The sequence below is a fragment of the Hylobates moloch genome, unplaced genomic scaffold, assembly GCF_009828535.3.
Source record: "Hylobates moloch isolate HMO894 unplaced genomic scaffold, HMol_V3 SCAFFOLD_22, whole genome shotgun sequence".
NCBI lineage: Eukaryota > Metazoa > Chordata > Mammalia > Primates > Hylobatidae > Hylobates > Hylobates moloch.
The window spans coordinates 39950904-39971753 of NW_026652297.1; the positions used below are offsets into that span (position 1 = coordinate 39950904).

Consider the following 20850-nt stretch of genomic DNA (forward strand, 5'->3'; position numbering starts at 1 on the left):
CTGCCTAACTGAAACTTTATACCCTTTGACCAACATCTCTCCATCATCCCCAGCTCTCAGTCCCTGGCAGACACTACTCTACTCTGCTTCCACGAGTTTGGCTATATTAGATCGCACATTTTGTCTTTCTGTGCCTGGCTTATTTCACTTAGCATAATTCTTTCCAGGTTTATCCACGTTGCTGCAACCAACTTGATTTCCTTCTTTTTAAAGGCTGAGTAATATTCCACTGTGTGTGTGTGTGTGTGTGTGTGTGACATTTTCATTACTCATTTATTCATCAGTGGGCATTTAGATTGATCCCATGTCTTAGCTATTGTGAATAATGCTGCAATTAACATGGACATACGGATATCTCTTCAAGGTATTGATCTCCTTTTCTTCACATATATACTCAGAAATGGGATTGCTGAATCATATGGTAGTTCTATTTTCATTTTTTGAGGAACCTACATAATGTTTTCCATAATGGCTGCACTAATTTACATTCCCACTAACATTGTAGAAGGGCTTCCTGTTCTCAACATTCTTTCAACTCTTAACTTGTGTCTTTCTGATAATAGCCATTGTAACAGAAATGAAGTTATATCTCCCTGTGGTTCAATTTGCATTTTCCTGATGATTGGTGCTGCTGAATATCTTTTTGTCTACCAATTGGCATTTGTATGTTTTCTTTGAAGAAATATGGATTCAGAACTTTTACCCATTTTTTCAATCAGAAATATATTTTCTTGCTATTGAGTTGTTTTAGTTCCCAATATATTTTGAATATGAATCCCTTATCAGATTATGGTTTGCAAATGTTTCCACCCATTCCATAGGCTGTCTCTTTACTCTTGTTTCTTTTGATATGTAGAAGTATTTAGTGTGATGCAATCCCTTTGTATATTTTTGCTTTCATTGCCTGCGGTTTTGGAGTCATATCAAAAGAAATCATAGCCCAGACCAATGTCAAGAATATTTTGTTCTATATTTTCTTCTAGTATTTTTTCAGTTTCAGGCCTTACTTTTAAGTCTGTAATACATTTTAAGTTTATTTTAGTATATAATATATGACAGGGATTCAGTTTCATTCTTCTGCATATGAATACCCAGTTTTTCCAATAGCATTTATTGAAGAGACTTTTTTTCCCCATTGTATATTCTTGGCACCCTTATCAAAGATCAATTGACTAGTAATGCATGGATTTATTTCTGGACTCGGTTATTCTTTTCCATTAGTCTGTACGTCTACTTTTATGCTAGTACCATGTTGTCATAATTACTAGCTTTGGAGTATATTTTGAAAACAATTAGTGTGATAACTTATGCTTTATTATTTTTGCTCAAGATTGCTTTTGTTATTCAGAGTCTTTCATGGTTCTATACAAGAGTTAGAATTTTTTTTTCTATTTTTGTGGAAAATGCCATTGGAACTTTTAGTAGGGATTATACTGAATCTATAAATTGCTTTGGGTAGTATGGACATTTTCACAATATTAATTATTCCAATCAATGAACCTGAGTTATCTCTCCATTTATTTGCATCATATACAATTTCTTTTATAGGTGTGTTATAATTTTTAGTATATGGATCTTTCACTTCTTTGGTTAAACATATTCCTAAGAATTTTATTGTTTTAATGCTATTGTATATAACAGTGTTTTCTTAATTTGGGGGTAGTTTTTTTGTTATTTTATAGAAATATGACAATCTTCTTATGTTAATTTTGTATACTGCAATTATACTGAATTCACTTATTAGTTCTAATGGCTTTTTGGTGGAGTCATTAGGGTTTTCTATATATAAGATCATGTCCTTTGCAAACAGAGACAATTTTACTCCTTCCTTTTCATTTTGGTGCCTTCTCTTTCTTTCTCTTGATTAATTGCTCTAGTTAGGACTTCGGTACTATGTTGAATGAGTGATGAGAGTAGCATCTTTGTCATGTTCCTAATCTTAGAGGAAAAGCCATTGACTATGATATTACCTGTGGGCTTGTCTTATATGGCCTTTATTATGTTAAGGTTCATTCAGTCTCTATCTATTTGACTGAATTTTGTCAAATGTTTTTTCTGCATCTGTTGAGATGATTATAAATTTTTTTTCTTCATTTTGTTCATATAATATATCATATTTATTGGTTTGTGTGTGTTGAACTATCCTTGCATCCCAGGAATAAATTCCACTTGAACATAATGTACTTTTAATGTGCTGTTAAATTTAGTTTTCTAGTATTTTCTCGAGGGTTTTTTAATCAATGTTCTTCAGGGATATTGACCTGTAGTTTTTTTTTCCTTACAGAGTCATTGAATGGCTTTGGTATCAGAGTAATACTGGCTTAATAAAATGAATTTTGAAGTATTCCCCCCCATTCAAGGATTGATGTTAATTCTTCAAACTTTTGGTAGAACTCATCAGTGAAGCCATGAAGTCCCTGGCTTTTTGTTGATGAAAGACATCTTATTTAGTCTCCTTACCTGTTCTTGGTCTGTTCAGATTTTCTTTTTCTCTATGATTCAGTCACGGTAGTTTACGTATTTTTAGAAATTTATCCATTTTTTCTAGTTTATCCAATTTGTTGGTATATAATTAAGAACTCACTTCTTAATATTTCTTCTTAATATTTTTTCCTCGCTTTTCATTCCCTTTTTCCCTTCTGTTTTTTTCACTTTGTTCGGTTTTCACTTTAAGAAATAATAATTTTTAAAAAGCTAACAAAAATCATCCTAGTGTATAATAGCAAGAATTTAAATCAGGAATCTGCCCTCTTCCTGCAGGAAACATTAGAAATAAATAATGAGGTAGGTATAGGTGCTTTCAAAAAGGCACAAACACTCCATTTAAACTGGAACAAGAAAACAGAGAGCTGCTGGGCATGGGGCAGAGCTGTAAGGGCGCTGGCCAGAGCAGCAGTGAGCAGTAGGCAAAACACTAAGGGATCTCAGTGTGGGAGATCCCAGGAAGCACAAACAAAAAATACATTTCCTGATGACAGAGGACAATCCTAAGGTACAAAAACCAAAATGGGAGATACTGAGAACAGAACTGAGATTATCCAGAAATCTCAGTGAACAGAGATGCCAAGAAAAGTGACAAGAGGGGCTGGGGAACACAGCTCATGTGAAAAAGTGTTTTGTGAAATATCTGTGAAATAAGCTTCATAGAAATAGCCACCATGAGACAAGAACTGGTGGCAGAAACCCTCCTGGGCCAAGTTAATTTTGGAAAAAGGGGGAGGCCTGTTGAGAAGCCATGTGGAGAAACACACAGAAGTGTCATACTTTCAGTGAATAGTCTATTTCTCTGGCAGCAGAAGATCGAATCCTCGAAGCTGTAAGTCCTTTTCTGTGCCCCATACATACCCCATCCCACCTACCATGGAAAACTCCTGCAAATAGCTGGTCAGGAAAAATCTAATATATTTAACTTTGAATCATAAAAGAACAGTGGCACTGAGTCCACACAAAAGTACCATTAAAATGTGTACAAAAGCAATAAAACTTTCCAACAGGAGGAAAGAAGCAGAAAAATATTGCCAAGTTGTTGCTGAAGATTTAGCCAAAGATTGCACCATTAAAATGAGTTATGAAGCAATCACTGCGAGAAAGAAGACCACAAAGCAGAAAAATAACAGCTCAGAGGGAAAATGGTGGCACAATACAGAAATGTGAAACATGAGCTGACCAAACTCAGGAAAAGAGAAGGAAGGTGAAAGAATTGCAGAAATGAAGATTATTGGAAAGAGTACTAGGAGAATAGATACTGTGGCTACCAGTAGCCACATGAAGAACAAAGTTGATAGAAATGAGAAATAAATAAGTAAAATATAAATAAAGGAAATATAAATAAAGGGCTAGAAAGATATAGAGGAAAGAGAAGAGGGTAATCAGTAATCAATGTATTCATACTTGGATTTCTTTTTTCTTTCTTTCTTTGTTTTTTTTTTTTTTTTTTTTTTGAGCTGGGGTCTCACCATGTTGCCCAGGCTGGAGCGCAGTGATTATTCACAGGTGCCATCATAGAACACTGCATCCTTGAACTCCTGGACTCAAGCAACCTTCATGCCTAAGCCTCCTGAGTAGCTGGGGCTACAGGTGTGCACCACCACACATGGCTCATATTTGGATTTCTTAAAAGCCCACGACAAAGACAAATATTTAAAAATATAATTCAAGAATTTTTTTCTGAAAATAGAGAAACTTTGAACCTACATTTTGTCCCAGGGAAAGTTGACTGGAGCAGTCAACTTCATGATGCATTTTAGTAAAGTTGTTGGATGTTAAATATAATGGAAGACTCTCCAGATATGAAATAAAAAAATTAAGTCACTTCTATGAAAACAAAATTCCATATGATCCAGCTAACATCAGACTCCTCTCTCTACCACAATATCCAGTGCCAGAAGACAGTGAAGCAGCACCTAAGAAATACTATAGGTAAAAAGAATCTGAGTCAAGGATTTTCTGTCTAGCCAAGCTATCCTTTAGGCATATAACATAAAAATCCACTTATTAAAACTACAGAGAAATAGTTTAAAATGGTAAAATGCAAAGAAAACTTCTTCTCTACTTGAAGAAGGGGTTATCAGAATTTTGCCCAACTAAGAAATAACTGGGGAAAGTTTGGCAAAAAAAAAAAAAAAAAAAAAAAAATAGTAAGCAATGGATATATCTTGCTACACTTAAAATTAAAAAAAAAAAAGTGGGGATAAGGGTACGGGAAGAATATGGAAATACAAGGTGGCTTGATGACATGGAAATAAAACAACTAACAAAATGAAGAGTGGGAGAAGACATGAGAGGCCACATGTAAAGTAAATATGCTTATCGATATGGTTTGGCTATGTCCCCACCCAAATCTCACCTTGAATTGCAATAATCCTCATGTGTCAAGGGCAGGGCCAGGTGAAGATAATTGAATCATGGGGGTGATTTTCCCCATACTGTTCTTGTGGTAGCCAATAAGCCTCATGAGATTGTTTGATAAATGGGAGTTCCCCTGCACAAACCCTCTTGCCTGCCACCATGTAAGACGACTTTGCTCCTCACTGGCCTTCTGCCGTGATTGTGAGGCCTCCCTAGCCATGTGGAACTGTAAGTCAATTAAACCTCTTTCCTTTATAAATTACCCAGTCTTGGATATGTCTTTATTAGCAGCATGAGAGCAGACTAATATACTTATGTCTCCTCTTAAATAGCTAGAAGCCAAAAGAGCAGTTAAAGCTGGCAAATCAAATCACATAGAAATATAAGCATATTTAAGAGTACAATGACAACACCTAAGGAAAAATTCCATTGAGTACATTTAAGAGGGAGGTATACTGGGTTGAGAGGGAAATGGATAAAGAATGTAAGAAGATATAAATTAATTTTTGAATGCTCATTTTGGGAAACTAATAGATACAAGCATGATTATAGTGGAAATCACCAGAAAATGTAAACTTAAAAATAGGAGGCATAAACAATTCTTCTAAAGTAAATAGTAAACATAGTGGATGGTATATATTCATATTTCCTTATATTTGCATAAAGAAAAGCCAGGAAAGGTATACAAAAAATTGATATACAAGGTTTCCTGTCGGAAGCCAACAGGCAAAACCAGAGGAAATAGGGCTTGCCTTAAAGTATAACATTCCATTTTTATCTTTTTTTCCCCAAAATGAAAATATTGCCCATAAAAATTTACTTTTATTGTTTAAAATTTTAAAAAACAAAATTTTAACTTTTAAAACTAAAATAATTTCCATTCCAGTTACAAAAAATTTACCAGAAAACTGTCTTTTATCTCGTATCTTCACATTACCATGCTACTTCTGTTCCACATACACTTAGACTTCTTAAAAGAGTAATCAATATTATTTTAATAAAAGCATGAGTAAATTACATCAGATTTCTCCACTTCTTCACCGTCTTCTACTTATCACAGAAGTATTTGCAATTGATTTCCCAAGGTCATCAGTGATCTCATGTGGAAAAAGCTGTAAAAAGTGTATCATTAATATATCCACTTTTACTTAACAGCCATGTGTAATGCTACAGCTAAAGAAAATATTGGTAAATTGACTAAATTTGGACAATATTAGGGAAGCTTGACACATTTTGTTCTGCATAACAACATTTTGGTCAAAGACTGATCACATATACGATGATGGGTCCATAAAATTATAATGGACCTGAAAAATTCCTATCACTTAGTGATGTCATAACCATCAAAGCACAACGCATTACCTTTCCTATGTTTAGATATGTCTAGAAACACAAATGCTTACCATTGTGTTCCCGCCGCCTAGAGTGTTCATTCAGTACAGTAACATGTTGGACAGATTTGTAGCCTAGGAGCAACAGGCTAATCCATGTAGCCTGGGTGTGCAGTAGACCATACCATCTAGATTAGTAGAAGTACACTCTGTGATGTTCATACAACGACACATTTCTCAGAACACATCCCTGGCGTTAACTGATGCATGACTGTATTAAAGGAAGCCAGAAATGAATCTTTTTTAGTGAGTAGTATTTGCCTCCTAATTTTTTTGTTTCTTATGTTTAAATTTTTGGTAGTTTGTTAAAGTAATGTTGTATTAAATGATTTTGAGTTTTGAAATGGTATTTTAACAACAAAATTACTTTTTTATTCTATTTTTTTTTTTTTTTTTTTTTTTGAGAAGGAGTCTCGCTCTTTCGCCTAGGCCGGAGTGCAGTGGCGCTACCTCGGCTCACTACGAGCTCCGCCTCCCGGGTTCACGCCATTCTCCTGCCTCAGCCTCCTGAGTAGCTGGGATTACGGGCGCCCGCCACCGTGCCCGGCTAATTTTTTTTGTATTTTTAGTAGAGACGGGGTCTCACCGTGTTAGCCAAGATGGTCTCGATCTCCTGACCTCGTGATCCGCCCGCCTCGGCCTCCCGAAGTGCTGGGATTACAGGCGTGAGCCACCGCGCCCGGCCTATTCTATTATTTTTAAAAGGCTTATGTATGTAATTAGGTGTGTGTTTATCCAAGGCTTCATAAAGTATCCATGCTTCAAGTGTGGCAATTTACACATTATAATTCAGGCACCCCAATTAAATACCGCATAGTGTCCATTCATGAAAGCTGCTTAAACCTCCATCCAAGGTTCTCTTCTTATGTCCTCGCCATTCAAAAATCCACCAGTTTTTAAAATGTTTATTGATGAATCAAGTGAAGTTCAATGGCATGTACTAGCTTCCTCTGGTTAAAGCCAACTTCATTTCCCAGGCTGTGTGATAAAAAAGAATATGAAATTGTATTTTGTTTAAGGTGATAAGAGAGCACTAATTTTCATGACAGAATTGAAACTTCGTGTGTTTCAAAAATAAAAAAGTACATATATAAACTGGAAAATGGCCTTTGTTTTCCTTTCACTGCCAGATCTTACTTCATTATGTTAATTCCAGAGCACAGGCAAAAGAAAACTGACTTACATTGAACAGTAATCTACAGTAAAATTGACTAATCCAGTTACACTTATTCCAGACTCTGTTAAGTGCAAAAAGTAATACCTTAAATTGAAAATAACAAAAGAACGAAGTGTATTTCTAAAGTGCTAATACATTGGGAAGCCAAGGTCTTCTTGCATGAAGTGTGCATGTAGCACAAGGGATTTGTGTGCAAATGGAAATTTTGTAGCCTATTCTTGTAACAACTTGTATGAAATGCTGTCAGAGTTCAGAAGAGTAATCTTTAACTCAGGCACCTCAAAGAATCATTTTTATCTGGCAAAACCATCAACAAACAAAGAAGAGCAAGTAAATAGCAATTAAGAATTTCATTAGAAAAAGGCATGAGAAAGCACGAACATCCACTGTGCTGTGTTGAACTTCAGGTTTCTGTTATCAGATACCGCACATCCATATATTCCTGATTCTTACCCTACAGTAGCTTCTGGCATGACAGGTTGTCTTCCTAGGTATTGTACCAAATATCAATGAGAAAAACATTCTCAAAAGTACTATCGCCTATCTAAGGAGGAAGGAAATACAAATACAGATACATATATATATACATTCACACACACATATCTGTTCATACATACATTTTTATGTATCTGCTTATATTGGTAAGGTTGCCTAGATCAGAATAAAGTAAAATGAAAAACATTTTAACCTAAAATTGTTTGAATGTATCTTGTTTTATAAATCAGATTTTTAAATCATGTACATATATAATTATAAAACAAATTAAATTTTTAAAAATGTTCCTAGAAATAAAAAAAGAACTACATAGTGATAATTTTATAATTAAATTTTTAACATAATCCCCAGACAGTAAATATTTCAAGGGACTTTAATACCTATTAACTCAGCTGCACATCCATAGCAGAATAGATCCTAAGGGGAACAAAAAACTGTAAAACAAAAAACTGTAGCTGAGCTCACTAATCATACCATTGTTGGTAATGTATTATTATTATGAGGCTGTTGTGTGTCTAGTGTGAAACAAAGCAAATGAGGAATTGCATTGGTGTTATTTAGAACTAAGATTTGGGGCATGGAATAAAAGAAATACTGATGTAAGATCTATGATGTTAAGTAATATCTTTGTAGTCCTGATTTCTAATGGGAAGTGCCAGTATAAATGCATAATTCATTTTATTTTTTAAAAATGTATATCTTCTGGCTCTGTCAGAAAGGCCTAATGACCGAGAAAGGCCTAATGACAATGAGTGACCAAGTAGGAGAAAACTTCCCCAGTGCCCAGTTTAGTCTTGACATGCCAACATGAACAGAAAAAGAACCAGGGTTCCTTGAGAAAGTAGCTGTTACCAGCCTAGAAAATATCTTGGACGATTTCCAAAATAATCAAAGAGAGGGTATCTAGGAAAGTGGGTGGGGTCATAAGGAAACAAGACAAGCATTTCTATACCAGAAAATAAGGAAACACTCTGAGATGACTACCCTGTGTCAAAAGAACCTGGGCGCTGGTGGCTCACGCCTGTAATCCTAGCACTTTGGGAGGCCGAGGCAGGTGGATCACTTGAGGTCAGGAGTTCAAGACCAGCCTGGTCAATATGGCAAAACCCCATCTCTACTAAAAATACAAAAATTAGCCAGGTATGGTGGCATGCACCTGTAATCTCAGCTACTCGGGAGGCTGAGGCAGGAGAATCACTTGAATCCAGGAGGTGGAGGTTGCAGTGATCTGAGATCACACCGCTGCACTCCAGCCTGGGGAACAGAGCGAGACTCTGTCTAAAAAAAAAAAAAGAACGTGGGCATCAACTTGAACAGGTACTTGGTTACTCAGTTCAGATACTCAAAATAGGTTGAAAATGAGACAATGTGAGCACAAATAAGGACAAGAACTGTGTGCACTGAAAAAATTTAAACTATTTAAATCTAGGAGTTCATGATACACACACACAAAATCAGTCATCACCTTTGGAATATATTAAGACTAACTCATTATTTTGAAAACTCAAATATAAAAGAAAATAACCAAGCATTTAACCTCTAAGAACTATACCTTGGAGCAACCAGATATTTCATGAAGGCAAATTTCTCTTTACAGAAGTATTCCCACTAACAATGGAAAAAAAAGAATGATAGAATTAGTGTATTACCCTTCTGTAACCTCTAATGAATTAATGCACCTGCTCAGTGATTTTCAGTCACAACTACTATCACAATGAGAAAATGGAAACTGGAAATTATATGCGTCTTGTTGGAAGAACATATCACTACCTACAAAATCATCTGGCAAGAAAAAAATTAAACTTAAATATGATAATTACCAATGTGCATGAAACACAGAAACCAACAAAACATGTTAAACAACATTATGGAGAGGAACTCCACTATACGGTCTGACAAATTCTACGGAAAAACAAAGACTAGATTCTATAACAATAACAAAAAAATGCAAGAAAAAAGGAGAATGGTAGGTAAATCTATAGGAGACACTTAAAAGACTTATTAATCAGCACAATTCCAGTTCATGGACCTTCTTTGGACCCCAATTCAATAAACAAAGAGTGAAAATAATATAGACTATGGGAAAAGTGAGTGATGTGTCAGCTGCTGACTGTGCCTCCTGGAAATTCCTCAGCCTATACCAGTGGTCAGAGGCAAACAGTTCTTGGGCCTGCCAGAGTCTCCTGAGTCTTTCTGTCTGAGGGCATTTTCTGGCCCTAGGAACAGAGTAGAAGACTCAGTGAGGTAGCTCTCAACCTCACTGCAACCTGTGAGGTGCAGCAATCAGAGGATATTTCAGTTTCCTTGAACTTCTAATATGTGTTCCATACAATGTCTCCAGTGATCTCCAGTGGAATTCAGTCCCACTTCTGCACAACAGAACCTCTCCTTCGCACACCTCTTTGTTCACTTTCATTTCTCCACTGGCTTACTTTCTTCCACTCTTAAAGTGCTTCTTTGTATCACCTCCCAAGGTAAGGTATAATGACATTCAAACCTTCATTGTAGATAGAGTCTGCTTTTATGGGGATACAAGGGTAAAACACTGGGAATTTTACAATAATAAACTTGCATTTTCTGGAGTATGATCATGATGTTGATGTTATGTTTTAAAAGGGGCTCCTTTGAGAAATGATTTCTGAAACATTTAGAGATAAAATTTAAGATATCTGAAATTTATTTCAATGAAATTTATTAAAGGGTTGCTGAAAAAGTAGGTGGAGTTACGGAGGTGCAAGATTAGCACTAATTTGACAATTGGTGAAGTTATGTGGTAGGTACATGGATGTTCATTATACTATTATCTCTACTTTTATGTATGTTAATATTGTCCGTCAGAAAAATGTCAGTACCTCTGGAAGGATGCCAAGATATTAGTAATAGCAGTTGCTTCATACTAGGAGAACTAGAAGGTCAAAAGACATGGTGGAAGGGAAATTTGTACTGTACAATTTTTTAAAATCGTTTCAACTTTAACTAAGAGAAAGTGTTACATTTTTAAAAAATAGAAAAGAATTTATGTAATAATAATAATAAATTTACAGGGTTTGGAAAGGAACATGAAAAGCAGTAGAATTGATTGTGTCAGTTTCCTGCTTAGAATTCTTTAAATATAGCCTGTTGTTCTAAGGATAAAGATCAAAACCTTTAAAACATTCTAAAAGTCCCTTCAGGATCTGGTTCACATTGACCTCTCAAGTCTTGTTTCTTTATAACTTGGCTCAATATGCTCCAAACACAGTGTGTTTGTTGTGTTGTGTATTATTTCGTTTTGTGGTCAAGCTCTTCCTCCTCAAAGCCTTTGCACAAGCAATTCCCTCTTCCTTAGGGAGTTAGAATTCCCATTCCTTAGGAAGATATTTTCTAATTTCATACTAAGTCCTCATTTTATATACAATCACAGTACCCAATTTCAGTGATTATCATAACTGTGAATTCATTATTTTTATATAATAATATGCATAGCAGCTATAATCTTAGCCCACAAACACAGCTGTATAAGAAATATGTCTTTCTACATGGGAGGCTGAGGCAGGAGGATTGCTTAAGCCCAGGAGTTAGCGACCAGCTTGGGCAGTGTAATGAGATCCTGGCTCTAAAAAAAAAGGAAAAAAAATAGTAGCCAGGAATAGTGGTGTGCACCTGTTCTCCCAGCTACTTAAGAGGCTAAGGTGGTAGAATTGCTTGAGCCCTGGAGTTTGAGGCTTCAGTGAGCTATGACTGAGCCAGTGTACTCCAACCTGGGCAACAGAACAAGATTCTATTTCTAAAAGAAAAAGAAAGAGAGAGAGAGAGAGAGAGACATAGCTTTATGTAATATCCCTTTCTCTGTTGCTAGAACTTTATCTTAATAAGAATAGGTACTCTGTCTATGCTGTTCACGTTGGAAGCTCCAACATGTGATAGTTACTCACTCCATATTTATTAGATAGAAAATAATGGATGTATCACGGGATACTTAGGGTGTTACTTCACCAGCCAGAAACCTCTGTGGCCAGCAGTACCTCTGCTTGAGTTTTTTTCATGCCCACTGGGCTTATTCTATCCACTCAGTCTGGCAGGCAGTGCTTGGCTGTCACTACTGGCTCTGATCCCACACCTGCCAAGGGCGAGCCAAGTGTGGAGTGGTGAGGGGTGTGTGAATGAGCGAGCATGGGGTCCAGCCACTGTGCACAGCCAGGCACGTGGGCTGCTGCAGTGGGGCAGGCAGCTCCATGCGCTGCACAGACACCAGCTCCGTCCAAGGCTGTGGCTGGATCAGATGTACCACAAGCGGCTTCCTCAGTGAGCACTTGCATCTAGACAAGGGGAATGCAGTGGCACCCGGAAGCATGGAGACACCAGGAACCACAGAGCCCCAAAGAGGGTGTCACAGCCCTGGATCCGGAAGCCTCTAGGTCTGGGATCCCTGAAGGGCCACAGCTCTTCAGTCCTTCTTGTCGCCTGCAACATGATAACAGGATAGGGATGTGTTTTGACCCTGTTTGTGTTACAGCTCTTTCAGTCCCACCATTTGGTGGGTCCTGAGTTCTTGTCCCACGTCCAGAAAGAATGAGGTATGCGGACAACTGGAGGATGAGCAAAGCGGAGAAGAGCTTCATCGAGCAACAGAACAGCTCTCAGGAGACTCAAAGTGGGTAGCTCCTTTCCACAGGCAGGTTGCCCTGATGAGTGTCCAGCTCTCAGTGGAGAGGAGACATATAGTGGGTAGCTCTTTTCCACAGGCAGGTCATCTGGAAGAGTGTGCGAGTCTGGCTGAGTCTACGGTTTTTATGGGCTCAGAAGGCAGGAAGTGTGTGCTGATTGGTCCATGGCCAGCCATGGGTGGGCCTGGAAAAAGCACCATAAGTTATCATTCCACTTGGCGACTCAACCTAAAACTGGCAGCCCAGCCCCCAGGCTTCAGGCTCTCCCTGGCTTGAACTTGGGGCTTCACCGGGGACCCACCTCTTCCCACCTGTCTGCTTCTTGCCACCATCAACATGCTGTCCATGGTGTCTAGGTGTTTGTGTTGAGGGGAGCCTACAGCTCTGCCTGGAGCCATGCTCAGCCCATGACCCCACCTCCTTCCCTGAGCTCATCAGTGCCCAAAGTTTCGGAGGGGGCCAAAGCAGTGGCGGGGGCTAGCATGTCAGCACCACCCCAAGCATGCACGTGGCTGGCTGGGTTGTGACAGCACTAGGGCTTAGCTTCAACTTTGCTCCAAAATTGGATCGGACACCAGGAGCAGAGAGAGGCCAGCAAGTGGGAACAGGCACTTGCAAGCCTGTGGGTGGAGGGGCGCTTCTTAGGCCCCCAAGATTACAGGGATCTGGAACTGTGGCTGGGAGGCTGCAGCTGTGCCCAGCAGTGTGGGGCTCCCGCCCAACCAACTTGGTAGGGGGAGGGGTTCCCTCCTGTTCCTGGCCCCTGCCAGCTCCTGTGAGTGTTCAGCCACAGCTGTGCCTCCCCTGCGGCAGCTGATGTCCTTGCAGCAGCTGCTGCAGATGGGCCACAGCTGTCATTGGATGGATGGATGGATGGATGGATGGATGGATGGATGGATGGATGGATGGACAGATTGATGGAACTATTGAATAATAAACAAGTAAATGAATGGATAAACAGAACCCTTCAAATTCTGATAATCGTTTTTGTTGCCCAATGATTTTATTTAATGTAAACCAGATCTTTGTATTTAATGTTTATAAGCCAAATGAAAGCCTTAGTTTTACTGTATTCATAAGAAGAAAGGAGGAATACTCAAACTGAAGCAGATGACTCTAACTGAAGCCACCCATTCCCAAGTATCTTAATAAAAGTCACTGACACTCCTGCTGAACATCTCAATACAGTAGGCACTGTGGAAGAGATTCTATCTATCTTCTCCATGACAATAGAGGAATGTTCAAGTTTGTTAACATGAGTGCCAGTAAGTAATAACATGTGTCTAAGTGGCTTATAAATATCAAGGGTATTTAAAATCTAAGTTAGTCTGTACTTTAAATCAGGATAAAGTTAAAATAAATGTTGTAAAAAAACAAAAAATAAATGTTGAAGTCATTCTTGGACAAGAAAATTTGTCACAAAAGGCAAAATGTAGACTATGGAATGTACAGAAGACGGCCATGCCAGTTGTGGTTTTTCAGCGGACTTCATTCAGCAAATTAGTTCTTCTGGCTCATTACATAACATGTCTTCAGGATCAGCTAGCCTCTGGAAACATTCACTTCTCTGAGTCAAAGAGGAGATCTTCATTTAATTCCCCTCCTGCTTCTTGTTGTTAGTGCATTCATTCTGTACTCATTCAACACTGTATCATATTGCCAGGAACTCAGGCAATCCAGGTAGCTTATTTGAACTAACCTGGCTTTCAGAGGAAATATGTGTTCATACAAGGGAAAGATTGTAGGCACATAGATTTCCTCTGAAATCTTGTACCTGGAAGGAGGCAATTTTAGAACAAATAAAAATAGGTAGATATAGGCTTCAGATCTGTATTTTTTGTGTGTGATCATAGACACCCACATTGCATATGTGCATCATTTCTTTTTTAAATTATCATGCAAGATCAGGCCCATCTCACCAGGCAGGGTTAATTAAGAGAAGAAAAGTGACACGCTTCCCACCCTCATTATTCCACAATAAAGCATGCTGGGCATAAACAATTAAGTGGGTTGGTAATCCTGAGGAGGGTCTCCCTCTTCTATTGCCTTCTTCTTTACAGAGCAAGCAACATTATTACTGAGAAGACACACAAACATCTTGAACTCCAGGCAGAATAGATTTGGGTGCCAGCAGTTTGTGGGGATTGCTTGGAAATGTATGCTGCCCAGAATCTTGGACTCCTGTGAAGTTGCAGTGCTGCTGAAAGGATTCCATGAACGTCATAGGAAGCTGACCTCGGAGGCAGCCTCTCTGGCTTGGAAATAAACTGTCCATCCCTGCCTGCCCAAGCTAGATCCTTGTCCAGACCATCTGAAGGAAGCCTCCAGGGTTATTTTTAAATAATCTGGCTTCTTGTGTCACACGAGGCAACACTAATACACCTGTTCAAATTCACTCTAAATTACCAGGAACATCAAGCACATAAACTCAAAAGTGGGCCTGCCCACACTACCAGTTAAATGAAAAATGTATGTTGATTGGAAAATATATAATGAGATTCTTCCCAGGCTTTTCCTACCTGTGGATTCAGTTAAAGAAATAGGTAACTGAAAATTCTCTAGTGTTTCTCAGGCTTATATAACTCAAGGCCATCTTTTCTCAGTTTAAAAATATATAGCTGGGCACAGTGACTCACGCCTGTAATCCTGGTGCTTTGGGAGGCCAAGGAGGGAAGATCTCTTGAGGCAGTAAGTTCAAGACCAACCTGGGCAACATAGCAAGACCCCATCTCTGAAAAAAAATTAAATCAGCCAGTCATCGTGGCATGTGTCTGTAGTCCTACCTACTTGGGAGACTGAGGTAGGAGGATTGCTTCAGCCCAGGATTTTGAGGCTACAGTGGGCTATGATCACAGCACTGCACTCTAGCCTGGATACGGGATGAGATCCTGTCTTTAAAAAATAGTTTCAAAACAGTTTTTTAAATATGCATATTTGTCTGGCCATGAAATAACCATCACTTCTATATGGAGAGAAAAGGAGCCATGTGCTCAAAAATAAAGGAATATCTTCAAATAAAGCACACCAACATGGAATAATGAAGAGAAACCTGTTACGTGCTGCTAGCAGGAGGATCAGTCAGAAAATAAGACTGTCCTACCTTCAGATAGTTAAAAGTATTATATAACAAAAATACAGACAGGTCAGGTGAAAGGTGGAGCATGGAAAAAGGCATGCATTGTATGAAACAAGATAAATGTTTCACCATTAATTCAAAGTAGGCGGTATAATGACTTGCAGCTTAGGGTCAGCAAGGTAAATGCGTGCTTTACACTGGGAGCTTGTCACTCTTTCTCCTGTTGGTGTTGCAAAAGAGGCAGCTCTTGATCATGTAGGAGTTTCAGACAAAAATTTTATCCCTTTACAGAGGCAAAATTGTCACAAAAATTAGAAAAGCATGAGCCTTTTGATCATTGTCTGTGATACTATTTACACTGGAGGGAAAAGCCTTTTACCTTCCAGACAAAGTCTTTGTGAAAAGTTCTTGATGGTACAAGATATATGCTCATGAAAGCTATTTCTTTTAATATGGATTTAATATAATTTTTTGCAGTATAGCAGGTGCAAATTGATTCCCATTTACCAGCTGTATTTTGTTTTAAAAAAGAAAAAACCTTTCTGATGAGACTGAATATGTTAATTCCCTTCTTAGCTAGTTGCAATGATTCACAGAATCATTCCTTCTCATTTTCCTATGGCACTAAACCATATACCTGACTCAGCTACCAAAATCAGTTGATTCATCAAGCTGAACTCCACTTTAAGAGACTATAAATGATGAAAGAAGTTGTCCGTCGTTTTACAATGTATCTTCAAAGTATCTAACCCCAGAATCTGTGTTTATGGTTTCACTAATATTTTGATGTCTATAGTCATCCACTTTTACTTATTTATTCAAATAAGATTCTTATGCATAAAATGTAGGCTTTTAAAAATTATATAACCTTCAAGTTACCAAATGTTCAATTCTTCAAGTTTCTGCTAAGATTAAACCATGCTTGCTTGGGTTACAGGGTGTCAAATTATGTGTGGTTTAACTCCTTGCCTTTTGCTTAGTTGTTCAGGAAGCAACAGTGGTGTGAGATTGGTGTTTGAAAATTAAGAGTTGCACAGTGTCTTTTGTTAATTGAATTCTATTCACCTCCATTGTACAATAGAGTCAGCATAGTTGTTACCATATTTTAGAGTCTTCAAAATTATACCACTCACATATACAAGGTATATTTTCTGTGGCTATAACCTGTAACCAAAGCATTAACAGGAAGCTGTTAACTGAATTAAAACAAGGCCCAATCACTCCCACGTCACTACAAATACTAGTTGGAGAATATCCCCACAATAGCCAAAAGGCACATCTTTTTAGCAGCGATGTCACCGTTCAGCTCAGTTCAAGTCTCCACCATATGTGGATCTTTTATCATTTTGACAAGTTTTTCACCAGCATTTGTGACTGTTCACCAAAGAGTCATGCACACTTGTGAATTACAGTTTTTTGTCAGAGCTTTGCCCTCATGTCTTATTTAGATCATAATAATGAGATCATGAAGGGAAATATGCCAAACATACCAGTTGGCACAAATGCAGAAAGTCAGGGCTAAACGATGGTTTGGTTCAGTGTGGACATTTTTATACCTCTTGTTACTCTGAGGTCCTAACTCAAGGCATCACTCCAGTAAGGCAAAGCTTGCCTCTTTCCCCTGTGTCTAAAAGGTGTGGGGAGTCTAGATTTAGTTTGGAGTCTAGATTTAGTTTTCTCTTTCTCTCGTGTGTATGTATATTTCATATATATGGAAAGTTCTTGATGGTATAATATAGATGCTCATAAAAGCTATTTCTTTTAATATACTTACATATAATGAATTTCAGATAGCCAAAGTCAGAAGACTTTTTGTTGAATTGTTTAATTTTGTAACTGAGCACCTTGGAATGTTTTGCATCATTTAATTACATGCTGGTAATTAAATAACTACACTCAGGGAGGAAAAAATGCCACCAAGCAGATGTCATATACTCAAGGAATGTCATATTTGCTCTACAGATAAAAACAACTGTATTCATTTAAAGTAGAAGATGTATGTTTAGCACAATCTTTCCCATGCTTTTTTTCAAAGACTACATTCTCTATGCCCAACGTGCGTTCCTATTTCATTCCTAAAAGCTTCTTTGAAGTTGTCAATAAATAATCACCTTTTTCCTTATGGTGGCATGGTAACTGAAGATCTGAAATAAACAGGTATCTTTCACAATCACCACCCAACCACCTTTCTGTCTCTTAGTTTGTGATTTGCAGTTCACACTTCTCAAAAAACAGAATCCTCTTACACAAATACTCATAATATAAAACCTTTGAATATAAAACCTTTGAATTATTTTTAATAGGTGGCTTTGCTCTGACTTGTTTCTCAGTACTTGAAATTCTGCCTTGTTTATATTTATTTTTGAGAGTATGCCTTATTTGTATCGTGGTTGTCATAACTCTTAGATGATAGCAACACTGCTTACCTTGCACTAAAATTTTTTTCTTTAATTTGTTAAATTTTAAAAAGTGATTTTCTATATTATAGCAATAGCAATGTTGATATGTAGGAATGGTTGGGCCAAGTTAAAGGGTGTGATGCACCATTTTACTTAATCTTTGACAAAATACTTGAGCAATTACCAATCTAACTGCTTTAAGTTGTGAGGTGATAAACACATTCACTTAACACTTACAAAAGATCACACAAGTAGTTCATTGTTGAAATAAAAAGTTAAGCATATCATTGTATTATAGAGTTCTTTGGTATAAACCAAATTATATTTTACTTTAATGAGTATCCATTGATGCAGGCATATTTTTATATAAGTGATAAGTTATCTTAAGACTGTAGAAAAGGAATCCTCACTCCTTCTTAGAAATTTAGGGAGAAAGTTGAAAAACATTCTGCCCTAACATGTTATCGCAAAAGAGTTCACATATATTTTTGATTAGCCATTATAATAAGTCCTTAAAAAGAAAATAGTTCAACTGTGATTGATGAGTTTTGGGCATCTTCAAAACCATTTTATATATACTTTATATGGTAGTGTCGAATACTAGGATTTTTGGATGACTCAGACAACAACAAAGAAAGGAAATCTCTGAATTAAAGGATTTGCTGCTATGTTTTCATGTTCCAAAATATTCCAGGTAGAAGATGACCCTGTTGACCAGCCCTGTTTATGTAGAGGAAACATCCTAAAATGAAGAATGGAAATGTATTATGTTATGATAATGCATTGGATTTACTCCTCAAGGTCTTCCTCATCTTCAATTCTATGAATTCAAAACAACTACTGCCTACAGAATGAGGTCCAGAAATCAGAACTCTAACAGACACAAAACACACTACAATGTCACAGTAGCAGGTAAGATTATTTAGCTATTCCTATTATTTCATTGTAATAATTGAGTATTCTTGTCTGTGAGTTTCATAGGGATTGGTATTACAAAGCAGCCAATTCAGTCAAACCAATGAGAATAAATTCTCTCACACACCAAGCTAAAAGACAAGAGTTTGATTAGCAGTGACAAAAATAATATACAGATTTTCCAGCCAGGCGCGGTGGCTCACGCTTGTAATCCCAGCACTTTGGGAGGCCGAGGCGGGCGGAGCACGAGGTCAGGAGATCGAGACCACGGTGAAACCCCGTCTCTACTAAAAATACAAAAAATTAGCTGGGCGTGGTGGCGGGTGCCTGTAGTCCCAGCTACTCAGAGAGGCTGAGGCAGGAGAATGGCGTGAACCCGGGGGGCGGAGCTTGCAGTGAGCCGAGATTGTGCCACTGCACTCCAGCCTGGGCGACAGAGCGAGACTCCCTCTCAAAAAAAAAAAAAAAAAAAAAAAAAAAAAAAAAAAAAAAAAAAAAAAAAAAAAATACAGATTTTCCTTGTAGCCATGCCTTAAATTGAATGCCAACTTCTTTCTGTCTAATTTAGTGAAATCATTGTTGTCACATGTCACTTAGTAAGGAGCTAATAGAAATGTTTATAAATAATATGGTTTTTACAAATCCAAAGCAGATTTCAGTTTCTGTGTCCTCAATTCATTTGTTCTAAACTTGACTTAATATTCAGAAATTTCTCTATTACCATGTATTTCTTTATGATCATGATCATTATCAAAATTATCATCATCATATTTTTACAGATAATACAACCATCTCATGAGCACGCAGGAAAACAGAGGACGTGTCTGCAAAAGAGTAACTCCCTTTACAGCAATGGAATCAGGACACCTATCACTAAAAGAATGACCATTTATCCAATGACTAAGATAATTTACCCAATAAAACACCATTTTGCAAATGAGTTCTAGTCAAAGCTCAAATTATGCATCAGACATAATATTTATTATTTTGCACAGGGGGATCACTTCCACAGTTCAGGATTCTTTGTCAGCGAACTTTTGTGATATGACGTGTCCTGTGAATATTTGTACTTTTTAAATACCTAAATACTTGGCTACGTCAAAGCCTGAAGTACCCCTTTGCCCTATCAGGAAAGATGATAGTTGCTTCGTAGGCCTTGTTAGGAATATACTAGTTGTATTAAATATTTTAAAAAATCAGAAAGGTTTTGCCTCGATGTACTGAGCCATGGGAAAACCATTTAGAAAAAGTGATCATTTAAAAGAAAAAATGTGTCTATTATTCAAATTCATAAATTCATAGATTTGGGGAGCTAGAATTTAATAAATTTTTAATATTATTTGAAATACAGTAATATCACTAATCTTTGACAACCTGGAACATTGTACACATTATTCAAATACAAACTTGAATTATTTTCACTAGATAAGATGCAAGAAGCCATTGTAGAATCTGAAACCAGAAAGCAAAATTGTAATTGAGACCTGGAAAGATCTACCCCACAAAGAGTAGCACAGAGGAGAGCAGGGAGAGACTATGGGAAAAATTATGAACTAATTTGGGAGCAAAATCATGCCAGCAAAGCTAGTTGGATAGTCTATGAAAACAAGAATTCAAGAGACATCCATAAATAATTCTGCATCTTTTATTTAAAATCTAAAAGGAAATTTTTATTCAAAGTAAAAAATACAGAAATTTAAAGATGTATAAAATTAAAAGTTTTATATAGGATAATGATTAAGAATAAGAGCCCTGAAGTCAAAGAAATAACTTACTATTATTTAAACCACTAGTAGGTTTTTAATTTTCAGTACTAAATTTAAATTTGTAGAAATTCAATTTAGTCCTTTTCATTTTATTTTTTGAGACAGGGCCTCTGTTGCCCAGGCTGGACTACAGTGGT

General features: G+C 37.3%; 1 long non-coding RNA gene across 3 annotated transcripts in view; it reads left to right on the top strand.

The window, feature by feature from the left end:
* The window catches only part of LOC131382297 (uncharacterized), a 70105-nt gene extending 50220 nt beyond the window's left edge, over positions 1-19885 (top strand). For 2 of the 3 annotated variants that reach the window (XR_009211646.1, XR_009211645.1), the window contains 2 exons: positions 18727-18944; positions 19727-19885. This is a non-coding gene — a long non-coding RNA (uncharacterized LOC131382297). Of the gene's footprint in view, positions 1-14981; positions 15101-18726; positions 18945-19726 lie in introns of those variants that run through there. The other variant, XR_009211647.1, reaches the window with a different exon arrangement.
* The last annotated feature ends 965 nt before the right edge of the window (positions 19886-20850 follow it).